Source organism: Vicugna pacos, chromosome 10 (assembly GCF_048564905.1).
Source record: "Vicugna pacos chromosome 10, VicPac4, whole genome shotgun sequence".
NCBI lineage: Eukaryota > Metazoa > Chordata > Mammalia > Artiodactyla > Camelidae > Vicugna > Vicugna pacos.
This window is the reverse complement of record NC_132996.1, coordinates 15,962,498-15,983,701: the sequence shown is the minus strand read 5'-3', so window position 1 is coordinate 15,983,701 and position 21,204 is coordinate 15,962,498. Positions and strand designations below refer to the sequence as shown.

At 40.8% G+C, this 21,204-nt stretch overlaps 1 pseudogene; it reads left to right on the top strand.

Annotated features, from left to right (window-relative positions):
* Window positions 1–4,938: 4,938 nt before the first annotated feature.
* Window positions 4,939–5,052, top strand: LOC116282115 (U6 spliceosomal RNA; annotated as a pseudogene).
* Window positions 5,053–21,204: the final 16,152 nt, after the last annotated feature.

Here is a 21,204-nt window from a genome sequence, read left to right as displayed (position 1 = left end):
AAAAGATGCAACTTGACTACTTTGGCATAAGCAAAGCAGTAACTATTTAATGGTCAGTAAATTTAATTGTGGAGATGGCTTTTTTTTTTAATAGAAGTAAACATGATTACACTCTGGCTCTGTGTTTCCATGGACAGTTGTGAAAAGCCATTTGTCACTTGCCTGGCTATCTGGGTCACCTATTCCGCTCTCACTGTCAGAGGCACTGCTAACCAGCCTAGAACCAAGCACGCTTAATTGACCCCAGAGAAGTTCTAACAGTTCTAACTTCTCCATAGTTACTTTTTTGGGGGGAAGAAAAATACATGAAACTTATTTAAGCTTTGAGAACTTAGGTCTCTCACTGGTTTAGAAGGTAGACCCTGGCTTAATTTAGACTCAAATAATATGATGTCTTGACTGACTATAACGTTTTTTTATCAGGCTGGGGTATGGGTGGCCTCGAGGTAGTTGAGTTACCTAAACATTAGTCCCAACTCCCACGCTTAAAATCTCAGAGCAATAATTTTCTTTTAGGCAGACTGGAGACCAAGTTTTGTCAGACTGAATCTTCTCATTCACGATCATGGATTGAGGGTAACCATTCACTTCTGTTTTAGCCTGAAGGAGTTTTCTGGGCTCTTTGCTGAGAGCTGAGTTTACCTGGGGGAGGAAGCTTGAGCACAGTGAGTGCTGAGGGGTGCGGAGAGGGAAAGGATGACAAAGGCAAGGGAACAGGACTAACAAGGGGTAGACACAGCCAGTGACTGCTGGATGTGGCCATTTCTATGGGTACGGCTTTACAAGTTCCAAGGCTAGTTATGTGTATCTCTGGACACTATGAATCTTTCTTTTTGAAGAGGCAAGAGGAATGTGATAATTACAGACCTAAGCTTGAATATGTGCCTCTGTCACTTTATATGTGTGTCAGATGCCACGTCTGTAAAATGGTGCTACTGCTATTTCATGGGGCCATCTGTTTTGGAGAACGGACATAGTTATACTTTTCTGAGAACTGACACTTCCTAAATGTGGCAAGACAGAATTTTCTGTTACCCTCATCCCTTTTTTTCCGCCTTCTCTTCTTACCCTTGGTAGAGAGAAGCTCTTTAAGTAGGAAGATTATGTTACTAGTAGAATTCACTACAAGCAAGATAAAGGTCTGCTTTGTAGAGGCTCCACTCTGAAGGTTTCATAAGAGCTACTGGGGAGGGAGTATGGTCTTAAAAGGAGTGGATTTTTGTGCCAAGTTACCTGAGTTTGAATTCTGGCTTTATCACATTTACTAACCATGAGACTTCGAATCAGTCACTTAATCTCTCTGGATCTCAGTTTCTGAAAAATGAAGATAATAATAGCATGTCAGTCTCCTTGATGGAGCCTGCAGCCATCTGGAACTGGTCCATGGGAAGAGAGCTGAGGTGCAGAAAAGATGAAGGGAAGAAAGAAGAGGGAGAAACAGCGGAGAGAAAAGGGACTCTGGATGGCCGGCTGTGGCTAACTTGATGGGAATACAAAATAATGTATATACGATCTTCTGGACTCTGTAACCACAACTGGACCTCTGTTAGGAGGTGATCTGGGTAAATGTTCAGCTGCTCATTGAGTGCTTGTGGAGTCAGAGGCCATCTATACCACTATGCTCTGATGACGCATTCTTTTGGCTCTTTAAACAGAGAATAACTCCTCAGGCATTTGAGCTGTTTGTTCTCTCTCCCAAGTACATTTTCCCATCAATTCTTCAAAATAACTGTTCTTCTCTCATCATTCACATCTTGCCTCAAATGTTAGTCCCCCTCAGAGGCCCTTCTCTGAATAACTGTGTTAGGGTAAAAACTAACTTAGCTGATGTAATAGATTTCAAAATCTCATATTCTCTTACAGGTAGCAGTTGGGTCTATGTGGACACTCTGGTTCCCTGAGGTCACACAGGGACCTGACTTCCCTCTCTTTTTTCTGCCATCTCTCGGACAGTGTCCTGGACCACTTTACAGGCAGCCTTAAGCAGCTGAGACAGAATCTGCACACATCACTTGCACTCACATCTCCCTGGCAAGAACTTAATCACGTAACCACATCTAGCTGCTAGGGATACTAGGAAGTAAAATCTGCAGGTGAGCAACAATGTACTTTTACTCAGATGTTGTCATTTGAAGCTCGGGTGGCCATATTCCACGCCAAAGGACATTCCCATGCTTTCAGAAGAATGAAGTTTATCCAGAATCTTATTTTCCCATTTCCCCAGGGATTATGCCTTCATGGGCTTCTATAGTATCTGGTCTCATTTCCCTAATTTTAATTAATACTGACAAAATGTTTCTGGCTTAGTCTTTCAGAACTATCCATTGACACACTAGCACTCCAACACAAATTACCTGCATATCTTTAAACTGAAAATCTGGTCAGATCTCTAAAACACAGTGAGCTATTCACTTGCCTTTGTCTTCCAGATTCCTGGTTCTTTAGTTAGTCATGTCTACAACTCAAGACTGCAATTTTACTGCCTGTGTGTTACTGTTCTGCCTCCCCTCCTGCACACAAGCACAGGAGACAGTCCTTCTTATATTGCTGCTTACAGCACCATTTACAAATGGATCTGAGTTGGCTATTTGCCATCTGTCGCTACTTTAGCTTTTGATGACTTTCCATTAAGAATATGTCTTTTTGGACAGGAAGATGCTTTGTTCATTCAGAAGGATTCCAATTTGAGGGGTTACATGTCTATCTTTCTGCAGAGTTTTTGCAGAGCTTGAAGTCAGCTTCAGTTATTTCAACAACTCACACTCAAACACACTACAAGTCATTACATAAATACTGGATCAGCACCTCCTATACTACCTGACATATAGCAGAAGCTCAATAAATTGTTTGTTAGATGAATTAATACATGTACAAACTTCATAGATATATTTTTCCAACCATCTTTTGGATAAATGTTATCTATATTTTACAGTTGCCTTGGCCACACTGATCAGAGAGCCAAATAGCAGTCACAAGTATAACAAGCTAGCCCGGGAAAAGTCACCAAGTGACATTCAGGGCTGTTTGGAACCATTATGTGCTGGCCTTGCCTTCTGAGCAGCAAGGCAAACAGTTCTCCTCACAAGAGGATACTATAATTTCTCTCCTTCTCTGCTCCTCTAATTCATTAAAATTAAAATTTAAAACCCGAATATCTTCCAGGGTCCTCTTAACAGTTCTTGGTAGCTTGTGTGACTTCTTTGTTTAGAGTGCATGTAATTTCATGCCATGAATGGCTTGACATCGCTTCAAATACACTGCCAATTTGTTACATTTTGAGTGGACTTTAATATTTTGACTGATTTTGGATGGGAATAATTGGCTCACTTGATTTCACACACACACACACGCACACACAAATTACAACCAATGTATGCAGGTTTCAGGATAGAACTACTAGCACGTATGTGGGGTCACACACAAGTTACATAGTGCCAGATACTGTCACATACACTACCTTGTCTAATTACGTCAAAAACAATCTCAGTGTCTTCCTTCTACAAATTACCCAACTTTCGGACAACTTTTACAGAACTGACTTTTAATTTTGGTGTTGTGTGAATCTGTTTAAGGACAAACCTGTAATTTCAGCAACTGCCTAATTGCTTATTATAGAGTTGACTGATTGCATTCCATGAAGAGCTTGCTGAAACCAGGAGCCATCTCATCCATCATTTACCACTTAGGGCCTGATACAGGGCATAGACTCAAAATATGTCTGTTGAAAGAGTAAGTGAGTGAATGACGTAAGAAACCAGTCACATTCCGTACTTCATGGTTACTCTTTATTCTACTAAATTTAGGAGGCACCGTGTGCTCCCTTATGATGCCATCTGTCAGGATTTTACCCTACTCAGTAAGTTTGACAAGTGCAGAAAAGAGCTAGAAGCAGGACAATTGCATAAGCTAATAAGCTAGCCTTGCATAGTTGCTTGGATGACAACAGAAAACAAGAGTACTCGATCAGAGACAAAAAGCTTTATCATCTACTAAAACATCAGTAGCAGTAGTATCAGCATAGTTGTACCAGCTCCACAACCTCTAAGTTCCACGGGGCAACAAGGAGGACCAGGTGGAGCCTCTGTGCTCAGTGAGGTGCACCACAGGAGAGGAGCCCTGAGATCAGGGAATCTACTGCTTTTATAGCAGCAGCGAGCAAGTGCGTTCTGTGACCAGGGCGAGAGCACATCACAGCATAGGTCCACATAGCGCATTCCTCACTTTTCAGAATTAGCAACTGCACAGAAAAGCCTGAGAAGTGGCACTTTCACAGAGAAAAAGCCTGGTCAGGACCTTATACTTTTAGCTGTCACGGTAAGACATGTAGGGAGTACGAGCTGCCCATGAGACTGAATCCAACACCAAGGAGCTGGGAGATACTTTCTCATTATGTAGTCACTTTGCAGAGAAGCCTCAGGTTCTCCGAGTCTTGTTGACGGTTATACGGTGATATTCCCAGGACAGAAACCCATTCCTCTAGACTTTAACTCCGACGCTCTTCCCACGGCACTACCCTTGTCTCTCTATATTACTTTTGTTATTCAGATTCCTCATACCTGTACCATGATTTTCAACTACTAAACAAGATCCCTTACCTGCTTTATAGCCACAAAAGTAAGTGCTATGATACTGTGTTGTGGCAACACTTCCAAAGCATATTGTGCTGAACACTGGTGCAGCAAAAAGGTGCTATGGGAAATCATTTAAACCTCAAATACGTGTAGAAAAGAGTGCATCCACTGACCCACAGCTGGAGAGTCAGAGTGTAGGGAGAGTACTGCATAAAGTTTAAGAGCATGGGTTCTGAAGTCAGGGAGATTTGAGTTCAAGATCTGCTTATTGAGTTTATTAGTTTCTTCCTTAAAAAATATAGGCGACAGTATCTTTTTCACAAATTTGATGGAAAGATTAAAGGAGGTAACGTATTTAAAGTGCTTGGTGCTCGCTTCAGCACCACATATACTAAAATTGGAACAATACAGAGAAGATTAGCATGATTAGCATGGCCCTTATGTAAGGATGACACACATTCGTTAAGCGTTCCATTTTTTTGCTGTGCACCAGAAATTAACACCTAAACTGACTATATTTCAGTAAAAAAAAGATAAAATTGTATCCTGCCCCCCAAAAAGTGCTTGGCACATAGTCTGACATATAGCCTAGTATGACTCAATAGGTAGCCATAATTAACACAGAATAAAGGCTCTGAGAAATCCTGCACTAAAAACCTAGCACATATTAAATTAGAGCTTCTCAATTATTTGGACCATAGAACAGTCAAATTATTTATTTTTTGTGTTACTCAAGTAACACTGGATGGATCTATTACTCTGAAACACACATTTAAGGAAAATTTACTAGAGAAGCAAAAGGAAACTGCCTCATTTAGAGATGGCTAGACCAAGGAATTAAAATCTAAACAGAGAAGTTAAATCTCATTAATAACTTCCCTAATATCTTTGAATCGCTACACAAAAAAAAAAAAACAGGACAAGTTTGGCTTTTGTGATGTTCCTAAACTCAGATCAGGTATTTTGGCAGTTTCTGAGATGTGTTAAAACATCAATGCTTATTGATTTAACTATATTCCACCAAAGAGGTAGATTTCACTCTGACACCGCAGGGGAAATTCTTCTGACAGCAGGTTCAGTGAATCTTTATTCCAAGGGCATGCAGCTGATAATCTGAGCAAACATACCACTCCAGAATGCCAAATACTCTTCGCAGACACAGGTAAACAGAGGTGGAACCCAGCAGTCAGGCATCTCTGCCCTCAATGACAAAAGAGCTCTCTGAGCTCAGGCTGGTCTACTCTCTGCTTGGAATCCAATACATATTGCGGGTCCTGAGCACCCCAGCTTTGGGGGAATATCTTTCTGTTTAGAAAACTCTTAGTTGAAAGCCTTTGTCAGTGCTTCTGAGAACCTCCCTTTTCCTGCCAGCGTGTATTGGCTTATAAGAGCTAATTATGGTATAGCACAGGGAACTATATTCAATATCCTGTAGTAACCTATAATGAAAAAGAATATGAAAACAAATATATGTATGTATATGTATGACTGAAATATTATGCTGTACACCAGAAATCGACACAACATTGTAAGCTAACTATACTTCAATTAAAAAACGAAGGAAAAAAGGAGCTAATTATGCCTCTTGCCAATTCTGTGTTCAGTGATGTCTTGTTGGTACCTTGAAATTGGCCTTGGTGGGAGTTTTTACACCACAGAAATCAGAAAATGCTAAAAAATCAAAGCTTCTCCCACCCCCAGAGCTGGTTATCAGCACGCTGCCTCCTCACTCCCTCACGTATTTGGGTGCTTTCATGGTACTGTCACTGCCTTATCACACTGGCATCATACTGACTGTTTTGCCCACTAGACTTGAGGGCAAAAACTACATTTTCGTTTCTCCATATATTTAACGTCTTGCACATTGGTAGGTATTTGGGTAAGGAGCTTCAATCCATAAACTTATTAATGATTCTGTGAATCATTCACTTACATGTGATTATGTTTTCTATGAGAGATGGAAAGAACTGTATAGGTATGTGCTTTATATTATTAAACAATGTGGCAATTCCATTGGAGTATCTGTTCTTGAATTACATCACAATGTCTGGAGCTACTCAAAGGATAATTAGCATGTATCTTTAGCCCCAGAGCGGGATTCTCCTGATTGCTACGGCATCACCTGTGTGGCCACCTGGTGGGAGGAAATTAGGGCTAAGTCTAATCGCCTTCCTCGGCTACTAACCCCTTCCACTCCCTCAAGATCTAGATGGAGATGATTCCTCCTCAGAAGGAAAGGGAAGTTACAGTTTTTGATAGAATCACAAATTGTTCATTAGGATGGAATGTCCTGTGTCAGCACAGTTTCAATGAGGATACCCTGGTAAGGACTTTCTGATTCTGAACAGAATCACTGTTCTAAAGGTTTAAAGAGGGTACTGTTGACATATAACTAGGAACTAGCATTTTAGTCAGAACTGAGCAAAGACCACTGCTTAACCTATGATAATATTCTATCATAGGTTAAAAAATTAAGGCCCAAAGGAGGAAATGACTTATCCAGTTGTACTGTTAGGATGGATGAATGACCTTGGGACCATATGATTCATGGTTCTTTACATGCTGAGGTCAATGAGTGTGGCCACTGCTTTTTGTGACTGGTACTGAGAGAAGTTAAATTAATTCTGATGACAATGGAAGAGTTCTATCAGAAGTAACAAAAGCAGTCTTTCATTCTTTTTCCCTGTGCTGCCAGGCCTGTGCTAAGTGGATCACAAATATTATTTAATCAGCACAATCCTATGAGGAAGGGATAATTACCCTCATTACAAATGAGAAAATTGGGACCCAGCGTGATTAAATTAGATGTCCATGATCACATAGCTACTACTAAGAGGCAGGCTGGTGTTTACATCCAAGTGCATGTCCCACCAAAATCAAAGCTGTTAGCCAATAAAGTACACAGTCTTCCATTTCACTGCAAGGTCAGGATCAAAGACGAATTGCATATGTGTGTGTGTGTGTGTGTATGCATGTATATAATACATACACATATATATCTTAAAATATATCTGTACCTTCATTTTTGAAGATGATGAGGTTCAAATTCAAATATCAGTAACATTCTAGAGACATTCTTTTGGCAATTATCATTTTTTCTAGTCCAGAATTTCCTTTCTTTCTATGTATTAAATGTCCTAAGAGAGTATACAGAATGCATTTTGGAGGAAATGTAGACAATAAAGGAAGCCATAGGATCACCAGAATTAGGTAAGAGACTGATGTCTAGAGCATGCTCTGTTTCTGTGTGACTTTGGTCTTGTCACTGGAGGTACTGACCAATTTGTACGGATTTAGTGTGCATAGTGAGAGCAGGGCTTTTCGGAGTTAGACCTAAGTTCAAATCCTAGCTCTGGTATTTACTTTTCTTTGTGGCCTTAAGCAAATTATTTAACTTCTCTGATCTATAGTTTCTTTATCTACTATATAAAAATAGTAGTATCTGCCTCATAGTTCCATTGTGTGGATAAATTGGAATACTTTATATGAAACCCAAAGGTAACAAATTAGTGTCAGTGCAAATGAACAGACATCCTATAAAGTACAGTTTAAATAAATTGAAAACTTTCCTATGCCTCTCAAAATTCACCTCTAGGTGTCGGGGTGGTGGTGAAGAATATTCTTAGAACACAGGGAAACATCTTTGAAGTTCTCTTTTCATTGCTGATACTCCCAAAATCCTCCATCTAAAAAACAGTTGTTTTCCGAAATTCTCCTGGTATCTCACTCTCTTGATATCAAAACCAGCCCACATGGTTGGTAACTCCCATCCTCCCACATTATTCTTCTTCTCTTTTGAGAGCTTCTTGTCTCCTTTTAATGGAACTCTTCTTCCTCCTCTCCCAAGCTTTTGTCTGGATCTTTCTCTTAACAAAGCTCATGCCCCCATTACTGGGATCAGCATAGCAAGGCAGCACAGCAGAGCAGTGAGGAGCATGGACTCTGCAACTATTAAATTCGTAATTTCCCAGGTGAATCCCCAGTCCTGTAGTTACTCTCTATGCCTTATTTCCTCTTCTGTAAAATGGAAAAGAATAGTACCCACCTCATAGGTTATGATAAAAATTCATATATTTAAAATGGCTGAGACCCATACCTGGCATGTTGTAAGCACCATGAAAGAATAAGGCATTATCATATTTTCCCAAGGGACCTGCTGATAATACATGGGAACAAAAAAACAGAAAAACATTCTCTGCTGTTGCAGGGCAGGATGGAATATAGAGGGACCAGATGTAATCTTTTTCTTACACATAAATTGCCAAGCAGATGGAGGTCAATCTTTGGTCCTGATTCTCTTCTAGCAAGCACAGTATTTCAATTGTCTGTCCCACAATTTAGCACTATCTCAGATCCTTTCCACGTTCACTTTTGTAAGACGCCTTACTCTTGAATGAATCCTGGAGCAATTAGTAGTCACTAATCTGTCATATGAAAGAAAGCCCAGGAAAACTCTCAGACAATGTCAACCCGGATATTGCCAAGCTCTGCAATCACAGCACAAGAAGAGTAGAAAATTATACTTTGACCCTTTGACGAGTCATTCAACTCATTCATTCATTCATTCAATGTAAGTTTATTGAGTACCTACCATGAGACTGGCACTAAGCTACATGAAACCAAAATGAACATTGCTCTTACTTTCATAGTCTCACTTTCAGTGTTTATACTACGATGGGGTAGATATAACATTTATCAAATCCTCTCCCAAACAAACACAAGATTACAAATGGAATAACAGTGAGGAAGGAAAAGTACATGAAGAACACTTGCCAGAATTAGGAAGACCCGATGCCACAGACGTAACACAGTCTGACCTTTAACTTGAGCTCTGAAGAATGAGTGGTGCTGGGGTCCAAGATGCGGTTTTGGTGCTCTATCCTCCACTACTTTGGGGTTTCCTGCTGAGAGAGCTGTGCTTACAAGGAACAGTAGCCAAATGGGCAACAAACTACTGACTCTTTGGTTACTGGGCATATGTCCAGTCCTTCCCAGTGCAGGACTTCTCAGTGTCCTGTGCTACAGCACAAAGCTTATGACTTCCTTCTCCTTCCCCGATATAATAGGTAAGTTTATGACAAAATCATCTCTATTACCCCACTGAGACACATGTATGAGCTGCTAGAACTAGGAGCACAAACTGAAGTAGGATGGGGTCTGCTACACTTGTGTGCAGTTAGTCAAGAGGGAAGTGGCAGCCTCTACTTCAGTCAAATGCAGTAAGTGGAGCAGAAGACAGTGTGTTCATATCACTGGTGTTTCCTCCCTCCAGAGAAATGTGGTCAAGTGCACCCCAGGTGCTGGCCAGTCAGATTAGCCATGTCTCTGGGAAGGAGCTTGGAGAAGGATCAATAGAAATAGAAATGCAGGCAGAAGTTTTCTACTCTGTATCCTAAGGTAGATACCTGAGAGAAGGGAATTACTACCTCCCTCTCCAGCAAGCAGAAATTAAGAGAAAGTGGAGAGAGCACGTGGGGAGTGCAATACTCTAGGCTGATAGGCAGAAAAGGAACACATGCAAAACGATGAGAGGGAGAATGTGTGCACATTCAAGGAACGGAGAGAAAGCCTGTGCAACTAGAGTGCAGAGGCTGAGAGTGAGTGTGACCGCGGTGGGCATGAGCTGGAGAACAGACATGCTAGACTGTAGGGGGCCCTGAAGCCCATCCTAAGGAGTCTGGTGTTCTAACAACAACAGGAAGGTCTGGATGCACTTGTTCTCGGTTTCCCCATCTTGTACAAGCAGAGGATAATTTCTGAGATCAATGTACTCTCTTAAAGACTATTATAAAAGCAATAGTGCTAGGATGACCATATGTCCCAGTTCTTTCTGTTTTCCTAGCTCAAGGGTGTCCTGAGTTGGATGATAAGTTGATGGCCACCTCAGTGCAGCTGGAAATAAGTAGGATCTGGAACTACACTGCCTGAGTTAACATCCTGGTTCTGACATCTCCTGGTGGTGTGACCTTGGGTGACTACTGTTCCTTAGTTGCATCATCTCTAAAATGGGTTAATACTAAATGTACCTTTAGGGCTGTGTAAGGATTAATTTAGTAATATACATAAAACACATAAAAGAGTGACTGGAACACCACTGATGCTTAAAAAATGTTAACTGTCATTATTATTGTTGTACATTTTCTGTTTTCTCTTACTCTAATAGTTTTTAGAATAACCACCTAGAAACTTCTTATTACATTCTACTGAGTTTACATTTTATGTTAGGAATGGCAGGGTTGGTCAGAGACCCCAGAGTTACAGTGTGAGAGGCTGTCAGTTACTACAGGTGTCATCAATGCAGGGCTTGCTGCGTGTCAGCCTCTCTGTTAAGTGGTTTACAGATGGTTTTTCATTCCCCCCTGTCAACAGCCTCTAAGGGGCGTACATCATTGGTTGAGTTTATAGATGAGGAGCCAGGCTCAAAAAGGTTAAGAATTCATCTGGTGTAACAAAGCACAGAGTGGAGACTGGATCTATGACCCATGATCTAAGCCATCACCTTCCATGCCCCTTGGAGGCCAACCCTGGAGGTGAGGCAGGGCTTGGTTCCTCTTAGGAGCCAGCCAATGCTCCTAATTCACTTGTCCAAACTTCCCCCAGTTCAGACATTTATATTTTCAATCTGTATCATTGCCTGGGATAAGAGGAGGAAAATACATTCTTTAAGTCTGCTGTCTGCTAGACACAGTGGGAAAGGCCTACTTTAATTGATCTTAAACTTCTTTCTCTTACTCTCTTAAGAGGTTTTCTTGTCACTTTCTGTCAGAATTTGGTGAACCAGCTGGAGTTCTCCCTATACAGGATGGTCACAATGTTATAGGTTCCAGACATGCCCTCTTAACCTCCCCTTTTCCTCACTAAAGAACCATAACCTTTTCCTCCCTCCTTGTCTGTCAGTTCCACTTTCTCAACCTCAACCATGTTCATGTTGAAACTATAAAGGTTGTAGTGTATAAAGTACAAGACTGAATGGATGCAAGTTATGTTCTGTAGTTGAAAGGTGATATGCTTGAGCGTATTAAAAGGTTACATCTTAGGCACTCAATTTGAGAACCACAAAACCACATTTCTTTGGCAGTAGTTCTTCAATCTGTAGTTTCTACTGAATGAAGGTGTTATTCTCCTTCGAGTCCAGGAAATCTAAGGTGAAACCTTGGTTCTACCATTTACCTACTGGGTGTCCTTGGCAAGTCGCTCCACTCCCTGTGCCTCGGTTTTCCCATCTGGACACCTCCAAGGGGGACAGGGATGCCTTGTACCTGTGAGGCATAGTTCAAAGTCATTTCATGGCCACTGTCTCACTGGGACTTCTTAGTAGCCAAGAGCCGTTGGGCAGCTTGGCGGCAGAGCTGAAAAACTAACTCAGAGCTTTTATTTCCATCTAGAAACAACTGGTGCACAGATTGTGGGTTTTACAACAAGACCCACCTGTATTCAGAACCCATCTCTAGCATTTTTAGCTTTCTATAACTCCTCCAAGCCTCAGCTCCTGACTGTAAAATCCCCATACAAGTATTTCACTCTTGGGAAGTACTGGTCCCTCAAATATGTCTACACCCCAATTCCCAGAATCTGCAAATATGTTACCTTACATGGCAAAAAACACCTTGCAGATGTGATTGAGTTAAGGAGCTTGAGATGGAAAGATCAATCTGGATTTCTCTGCTGGGCCTGATAAAATCACAAGAGTCCTCATAAGAGAGTGGTAGGAAGAGTGAGAGGCAGGGAAGGAGACGTGACAATGGAAGCAGAGGTTGCAGTCGTGTAAGGAAGGGGCCACGAGCCAAGGAATGGAGGTGGGCTCGAGAAGCTGGAAAAGGCAAGGAAACAAACTCTTCCCTGGAGCCTCCAGAAGGAACTCAGCTCTGCTGACCCTCTACTTTAGGACTTCTGATCTCCAGAACTATAAGGTGAAAAGTCTGTGTTATTTCAAGCCACTACGTTTGTGGTAATTTGTTACAGCAGTAATAGGAAATGAGCATAAGAGATTTATAAAAATGATGATGATGATAATAATAATAATTATTAATGACAATAATACTGAATATGGTGTATGTTTTTTTCTAAGTTATAAATGTGTATCGTTTATGTATTATTTAGCATGTATTTTATACATTTATTTATATTTTATATATATTTTTAAGTTTTATAAATATATAGTTTTAATATATTATTTAGCATATATTTTAACATTTATTTATATTTTATGTATTTATATACATTTATATATTTGTATATTTATAGAATCTTCCATGTTACCCTCACAAGATATTGAGGCACAGAGAGGCTAAGTAACTTTCTCAAGGCAACACAGCTAGGGATGGGCAAAACTGGCATTTGAATCTAGGCAATTTATAAAGCACCTACAAAGAGTCTAGCACACAGCACTTCCCCTACAAATGAAGGCCATTATTACTGTTATTCCTACTGCATCACATTGCTTCTAAATCTCTACAGCTATAGGACTCCTCAGACTGAAGAAATGACCGGCCCTGCTAAAGCTTTCTTCTGGTTAGAGACACAGGCTCCAGAGCTGCGGGCCTCCCTGATCCCAGGGTCAGATGGAAACAGTCCCTCGCCTCCTCTGTGGGGGCCCAGCCAGGATAGCGGAGGTGTGGGACGGGGGCTGTCCTCGGGCTGCGCCAGCTATGGTGCTGCACTTGCATTCCTACCCCAGCACCTTCCTCCTTTGGAAACCACAAATTACCCAGCCAAGTCCTGGTGACAGAACGATGGAGCTGGGCTGGTGCCTGCAGCTGGGCTAAGTCAATAAAGGTGATAATCAACACTAAATAGAATTTGAAGAATGACTGGAAAAATTAATGCCATTGATATTTCTGGCAGCCATCTGCTGCAAAAGCAGGCTGAAGTGGGTCATTTCACGTGGCAAATCCTTTTGAGATAAATGATGGCACAATGATGAGAGTTTTCCTTTGTGGAGTTTCTACAAGCATTTTAATATATATTATCTAATTTTATTTCTGGAAAAACCCTGTGAAGTAGCTCTTATTTCACAGATGAAAACATATTAAAAAAAACTCAGAGGATTGATTTCATTGCCTGACCTCTTCGGCCAGTTGTAGCTTCAGAAACAGAGAGTGATTCTGGCATACAAGTAAGGACAGGCTGTGGGCTTGGGCTGTGGTGGGGTGCTCGCCAGATAGAGGCTTTCGCTCCCCTGCTGACAGCCCCAGCCAGCTGAGCTGTGCTCATATGGAATTATTCCAACTCATACGTATTAGAGACCAACATCCAATCCTGCATCTTTATCCTCCTCTCTGTGCTTAGCTTGCTCTCTCCTGATCCATTCCCAAGTCCTGGGCTCTGTATAGTAATGGATGCTCTAAACTCTGCAGTTCTCCCAGACACCTGCAAGGCTGGCTTTGCCCTGAGGGCACCCCCAGCTTCTAGAACGATGCTCTGTATGTAGGTACATGAAAAACATTTTTTGAATGGCCAATTCAAGGAAATAGATTCATGAGATACAGTATTCCATTTATGATTCTGTAGAACATTTTTACTGAAAGCTATATTCAAATCAACTACCTGTGTGTGTTTGTTTGCTTAGTCCTGATTTGTAAGTTTATTTGTAAGAAATAATCAGTTATATACGAAGCCTGAATTACTTATCAGCCTTGTGACAGAGTCACAATGGTCATTATTTTAAAATCATAGTGTGTTAGAAAAGAAGGAAGTCCCAGCAGTACAGAGGAAGTCCTATTATCCAGAAAGAAAATGGGGGCTTAAAAAGGGTGAGTTCAAGGTCACACAACGAATTATTGGTAGAGCCAGCACAACAAATAATAATGCACATTTCCTATACAAGAAGCATGATAGTGGTTCTTACATACATACAATATTTCATTTAACCTTCAACCTATGGGGCTTAGAAAGATTAAATAACCTGCCTACAACACAGTTCGTAATGGAAAGATGAAAATGGAATTCTGACTCAGGACTTTGTGAGTCTAGAACCCTGTACATCATGGAACCAGCTTTTCTGAGTCTTCCCCATACACTGAATTATTTATAATTTATCCTAATTCACTCCTCCATCTTTAGGAGTCACTCTTTAATTTACACATCCTGTTGTCACAGAACCTTTACTGTTTTTGTTAAAATAAATATAATTTCTAGCCAGTAGAAAAACTGATTCCACCTCCCCCACCCCCCCACTGATAGATGGCAATTTAAAAATATAAATTGCTGAATTATTTTTCTAAGGTAACAGATAGAGTGACTTTTATAACCCTCTAATATCAGATCCTTGGGATGCCTGTTATCAGCTGATAGTTTGTTTTGTACTTTATATTGTACAAAATACTTTCATTTATTTTATCCTGTTGGATCATAGGAACAACAGGCACGTAATAACAGGTATTATTCTCCGTACTGTCCAGCTAATAACACTGAGGTCTATGGAGCTTCACTTTCCAAAGTCACAGTGCTCAAGGTCATAGTAAACAACCAGCCGTCCCAGAGTCGCACACTCCATCCTTCCCTGTAAGGCCTGTGCTCCAGCAATGGCTCTGATGCAGGTGAGCACGGAGGGAGAGGGAGGTGCAAATTCCAAGTATGGCTAATGGGATGTGCATGGCTGGAATATGCATCCTGGAGCCTCCACTTCCCTGGATGCTGAGAGAAGAGATGCAGCTCTCTCTCCGAGCCCATTAGGAAACACCGCAGCACAGGATGTACTCCTCAAAGGGGACTGGGTAGGTGGCTGTTTCAGTCAGCTCGGGCTGTCATAACAAAATACCCAAACCGGGTGACTTAAACAATAGGAACCAATTTTCTCACAGAAACTAAGCTTCTCACAGGAAGCTGAAAGTCCAAGAGCAAAGTGCTGGCAGGCTTGGTTTCTCTTGGCGGCCTCTCTCCTTGGCTTGCAGATGGCCGCCTTCTCACGTGTCCTTGCATGGTCTTTCCTCTGTACCTGTGCGTCCCTGGTGTCTCTTCCTCTTCTTATAGGACACTAGTCCTGCTGGGCTCATCTTTATGACCTCATTTAACCTAATTACCTTTTTAAAGGCCTTAGCTCTAAATATGGTTCGCACTGGGGGTTAAACTCCAACATGTGAATTTTGAGGGGTCACATGGTTGAAACGCACTGTGTTCTGAGACCAGGCCCTTCTTTCTCACTGCCTATGTAAACATCTACAGATGCCATGTGTATGGGCTTGGATGAGTTGCTTTTGAAACTACTAAGTCCCATTACCTCTCCTCTCTAAATATTGTGCTTCAACACATATTATTTACACATCGAAATGAGAAAGCTAGAAGAAAGAGATGCTGCCGTAACCATGGAAGCAAAAGGGAAAAAAAGACTGCAGAGAAACAGAAATAAGTAAACTGATAATTCTCTAGAAGCTGGAAAAAATCAATTGTTACCATATCATCCCTGACAGAGATCTAGTTGAGATCAATTCAGGTAAAGTTAATAACACCTGCCTGAGTTCTGCTGGCGCAGACTGTCAATTTTATAACCAGTCCTGCAAGCTATGGGTACCAGCTTCCAAAATGAATATGAATGAATGCTGGGATCTCAACCATTATAAGAGGATTTGTTAAAGAATAATTCTCAAGTCCTTTAAACTGCCTGAGACAGCAGTCAGCTTCGAGACTCAAATCACTCCAAGGAGGCAGCTTATTAGAGGCCACGCTGGATGCTCTGCTGACCCCAGAGGTTTGATACAGAGAGGAGGCTGTGCCAGGACTGTCTGACTTTGATGAAAGATGTGTCACTGTCTTCTTGTTATTTTATTTTTTGTAGTCTACCTAGGACTTGTGCCAAATGGAAGAACTTCTGCTGAGTCTGTTTTGGCAGGTGTTTGAATTGTGCTCTGTACCCAAAGTTCAAGGCCAGTGTTCTAGGTCAGCTTCCTGCACACACTCGTTGAAAACTGTACCCCTTTCTATTGTGATGCAAAAATCTAAAGCTTGTGCCCTCCTACAGACTGCTTCATTCCAGACTATTTGATGATTCTTTAATTTTTTCATGTCCATACATCTCGGTTCCCAAGAGCTCAAGGTGTGAACTCTTCCACTGCCTGCAACAGAGCCACCTGGGGTCCTGGTTAGAAAGTAAGATTCTGAGCCCCATTCGAAAGGATTTGGAATGGCTGAGGCTGAGTCAAGAGACGTGAATCTTTTAACTAGCATTCCAGAAGGTTCTAATGCATGCTCAAGAACCACTATTTTCTATTACTTCTGTAGGTCCTCTAACACCTATGCCACAGAGAAAGGGAAGGGACCTAAATGTTGTTCATTTCTCACCACAGCGTAGACTGGTAGCTGCTTAACAAAACCCACTCTCTCTCGGAAAACAGCTAAACTACATTTCCCAGCCTCCACTGTAGTTATGGGTGGGCCTGCTGGATTGAGTTTTGTCCACCAGAGTGTGGCCCTAAGACTGCAAGATAAAATACAGGATGCTCACTTAAAATTGAACTTTAGATAAATGGTACAACATTTTAGAATAAATATGTCCCTAATACTGCATGGCACATATGACTTACACTAAAAAAAGTGTGTTATTTATCCTGAATCCAAATTTAACTGGATAAAATACAGGATGCCTGCCCCATAATTTTATTTGCTAAATCTGGTATTTCTAAACAGGACTGAAATGACAGGCCTCACCTCACTCCCAGGCATGGCCCCATAGACACTTCCTATATGTGTCCTCGGTGTCCTCCCCATCTGAGCTGGATGGATAGAGACAATCTCTGGGGAGATTCTGGAAGCCACCTGTTGAGGATGGCAGGACCACTGTCAGTCTGGGTTCCTGAGTGACTGCATGAAGGAGAGCAACCGCTACCTCAGTCATCCCGCCTGTCCTGTTATATGAGAAGAAAGGAACATCTGCCGTATCTGAGCTGTGATAAATGTTGGGTTCTATTTCCCTCAGCAGTAGCCTGCCTAGCTGATGCGCTTAATATATGACAGGGACATATGAAGAAGCAATTAGTCTCCCTGCAATTCCCTTAAGCTGGGATTGTCTCCATTTTACTCATGTTGTGAATGAATCTCAGAACTGTTAAGCAACTCACCAAATACTTTATCACTGATTTACTCTAAGTATAATAATATTTTTACTGTGGGAAAATATACATAACATAAAATTTACCATTTTAACCATTTTTAAGTATATAGTTTAGTAGCATTAAGTACAGTCACATTGTTGTGCAACGATCACCACCACCCATCTCCAAAATTTTTTCATCTTCCCAAACTGAAACTTTGCACTCACTAAACAACAGCTCCCCATTTGAAGCTAGTTACTTTCAGCGACTGTTTGTGGTCATTTGTAAATCTGAATAATAAATAAAGCTCCTTTTAATCATAAAGTGTTTGTATTTTAGTGAACTCCTCTTTGTTAGTTTTAAATTGATTCATTGATTTGATGGGGAGGGTGCATCCAAAAGAGTCCAAAGGGAGCACCCTGAAAATTCAGTCTTTTACCCCTCTTCCCCAGCTAACCAATTCCCTACCTTGGAAGCAACACCATTTCTGTTTGTCTCTGTGTGTATGTGTGTATACTTTTAGTTATATTCTATGCATATACAAACACACACAAACACTTACTTCTATTTTAACCCAAATGATAGCATACTATTGTGGAAATGAATGAAGACCACCCATCTAGGAAACAAAGAAACTGTTTAATCAGACCTTGCTCTGGTGAGAGAGTCAGCCACCATCATTACTTCTGACAGAGACTCAAAGCCTGGCAAGAGAGTAGGAAAGCCTGATAGTGAAGAAAAGAGAAGGCTTCAGATGTGCCTTGACTGAAGGCTGCTGGCCTGGGGAAGCTGGAGGCGGGCTAATCAGAAGCAAGGCTTCCTAGGTAACTGGTCTGGCCTGCTCTGGTTTGTCCTGAGTTAGAAGTGGGGACAGAAGTCAGGGAGGCTTGCAGTCATTGACCAAAATCTGACAGAAGTTGTGGTTTGGTTTTCGGGCTGGTTGCTGCAGGGGTTAGAGGTCAGAGTTTTACTATCATGTATGATCTGACCAGTGTCTGTATATTCAGTCTTTCACTGTGTGTACACTTGCTGCTTATTGATTTTTTCTATTTCTACTAACATTGTCTTTTTTGATATAAAATTCTATGAATTTTTACGTGTGTATCCATGTAACTATTATCTCAGTCAGGATACAGAACAGTTCTATCACCCCCAGACCACTCCCTCTTGCTCATATAAATAAGCCATCCCTGACTTTTCTACAGCAACTACTTACTGAATCTGTTACACCGTATGATGCTAGTATCCATTTATTTCAATTCAACAAACATTGAACATATTTTTCTGCTTGTCCACTACATAGCTGTAACAAATAGAAGAAGGATGTTACTGAATAGTACTACATAGAGAGATAAATAGTAAGAGTTATGATTCCAGAAACTGTGGGGCGGGGATAGCTCTCGTGGTCACCGTGGAGGTCTGAGAAGGGATGAATAGGTGTAATTTGAATAGGATGTATTTCATTGCATGAGCATAAATAGATCTGTGATTCTGTTCATTTTGCAATTACATCAAATATTCCGTGTCAAGCTTCGTGCTTAGTGATGGAGTATGAAAATTAAAGTCACATATTTACCCTCTAGGATTTAAATTAGTGAGGAAACCTGCTAACCAAACAGAATAAAATATAGTCTGCTCAGTGCTATGACAGACACGTGAAAACAGTGCAGCTATCCCAGAATGCTGGGCAGAAGGTTTCCAGGGAAGGATTCTCATCTAAACTGAATCTTGAAGTATGAGTAGAATTCAGTCAAAGAGGAGAGTGGTATGCATAGAAAAACATGCATAGGCCAGCAGATATGAAAGTGTGAAATGCTCAATGCCAAGTGTGGAGTGAACGAGGGCTATCAGGCAATACCCTGTGTGCCGTGCTAACATTCGGGATGCTTTTTTCCCTGAAGGCCATGGTGATTTCAAACAGAGGATTGGCATGACCATCACGAAGCTCTGGCTGACTCACCAAGGCAGAGTTACGGATGCCTCTTCCTGTGTCCTCAATGAATGTTCCACAAATCTCTTCAACAATTATCTTACTGAATTGCCAATGTTTGCAATTGAAAGGCAGGACACAAAGGAACTGAATCAGACAGAAAAGCGTTCAAATGTCAATTCCAGTATTTATCCTTCTTTCCAGCATTTATTTCCGTTGTTCCCTTAGGCAAGTCACTTAGCTTCTCTGAATGCCAAGTTCTCATCTGTAGGATGGGCTCATTCTCACAACATAAAGTCAGAGTTAAGATTTAATGTCGTAATCAGTGCAAAGTGCTTGTCATTTAGTAGGTCTTTAGCAAACAGCAGCTATAATGGTTTGCAATCTCATCTCCCCAGCTGATTAAATTCTAGAGGGCAGCACCTTCACATTCTTTGCATGTTTGCGGCTCACATCTATCAAGTGTCTGTCACAAAGGATGTGCTCAGTAAACATTTGTGGAATGACTGCATAAATCAGATTCAGAGTTTAGAAAGATCAATTTGGGCTTTGGAGAATAGATTGGTGGGATATAAACTTGTAGGTTAGTTTACTCAGCAAGAAACACCCTCCATTTTAAGCAAACAGGCTAGTCTGTGACTGAAGGGAGCAGTTGTAGTTATTATAAAAAGCAATCAGCAGGAAATATTAAAATAAGGGTTTCTTTTGGCATTTTAACTTAAAATAGTGATGGATTAAAAATAGCATTGAAAATTATTACTAATGGCATAATAATAATAATAAAAGGAAACATTATTTGGGAATTTGCTACGTGTCAGGCACTGTACTTAGTTTTTAATTTGGATTGCCTCATTATTTTTCACCACAATCTAAGAGGCAGGTAGTCTCACATGAATTTTACAGCTGAGGAAACTGAAGTTTAGAGACACAGTGTAACCTGCCCAACTTAACCCAATTCATGTATATAAACCAATGGGATCCAAAAAACATCCCTGGTGTTAGTAAAGGGATAGCGTAATGGTTAATTTTATATGCCAACTGGACTAGGCTATGTGGCCCAGATATTTGGTCAAACACCCATCTAGATGTTGCTGTGAAGGTGTTTTTCACATGTGATTAATGTTTAACTGAGTAGATTTTAAATAAATTAGATTGCCCTCCATAATGTGGGTGAACCTCATCTTATCAGTTGAAGGCCTTAAGGGAAAAAGACTGAGCTATCCAAGGATGAAGGAATTCTGCTTTCAGATGGCCTTCAGACTCAAAATGAAATATCAACTCTTCCCTGAGTCTCCAGCCTGCTTGCCTGCCCTGCAAATTTCAGACTTGCCAGCCCCCAATCACATGAGCCAATTCATTTAAAGAAATTTCTCCCTTTCTCTCAATAGAATATATATTTATTTATATATATGATAATATATAATACATAGTAGACAATATTTGATGCATGTATATACATATATGTGTACAAATATCCTATATAAATAATAAACACACATCATATATATTATGTAATATATAATAGGCTATGTATATATGAAATGTGTATATTCTATATATATTATACACATGTATCATATATGCACACACAAACCATATGTACATATCCTACTGGTTCTTTTTCTCTGGAGATCTCTGACTAATATAGGTATTATTATTCCATTTCACAGATGAAGAA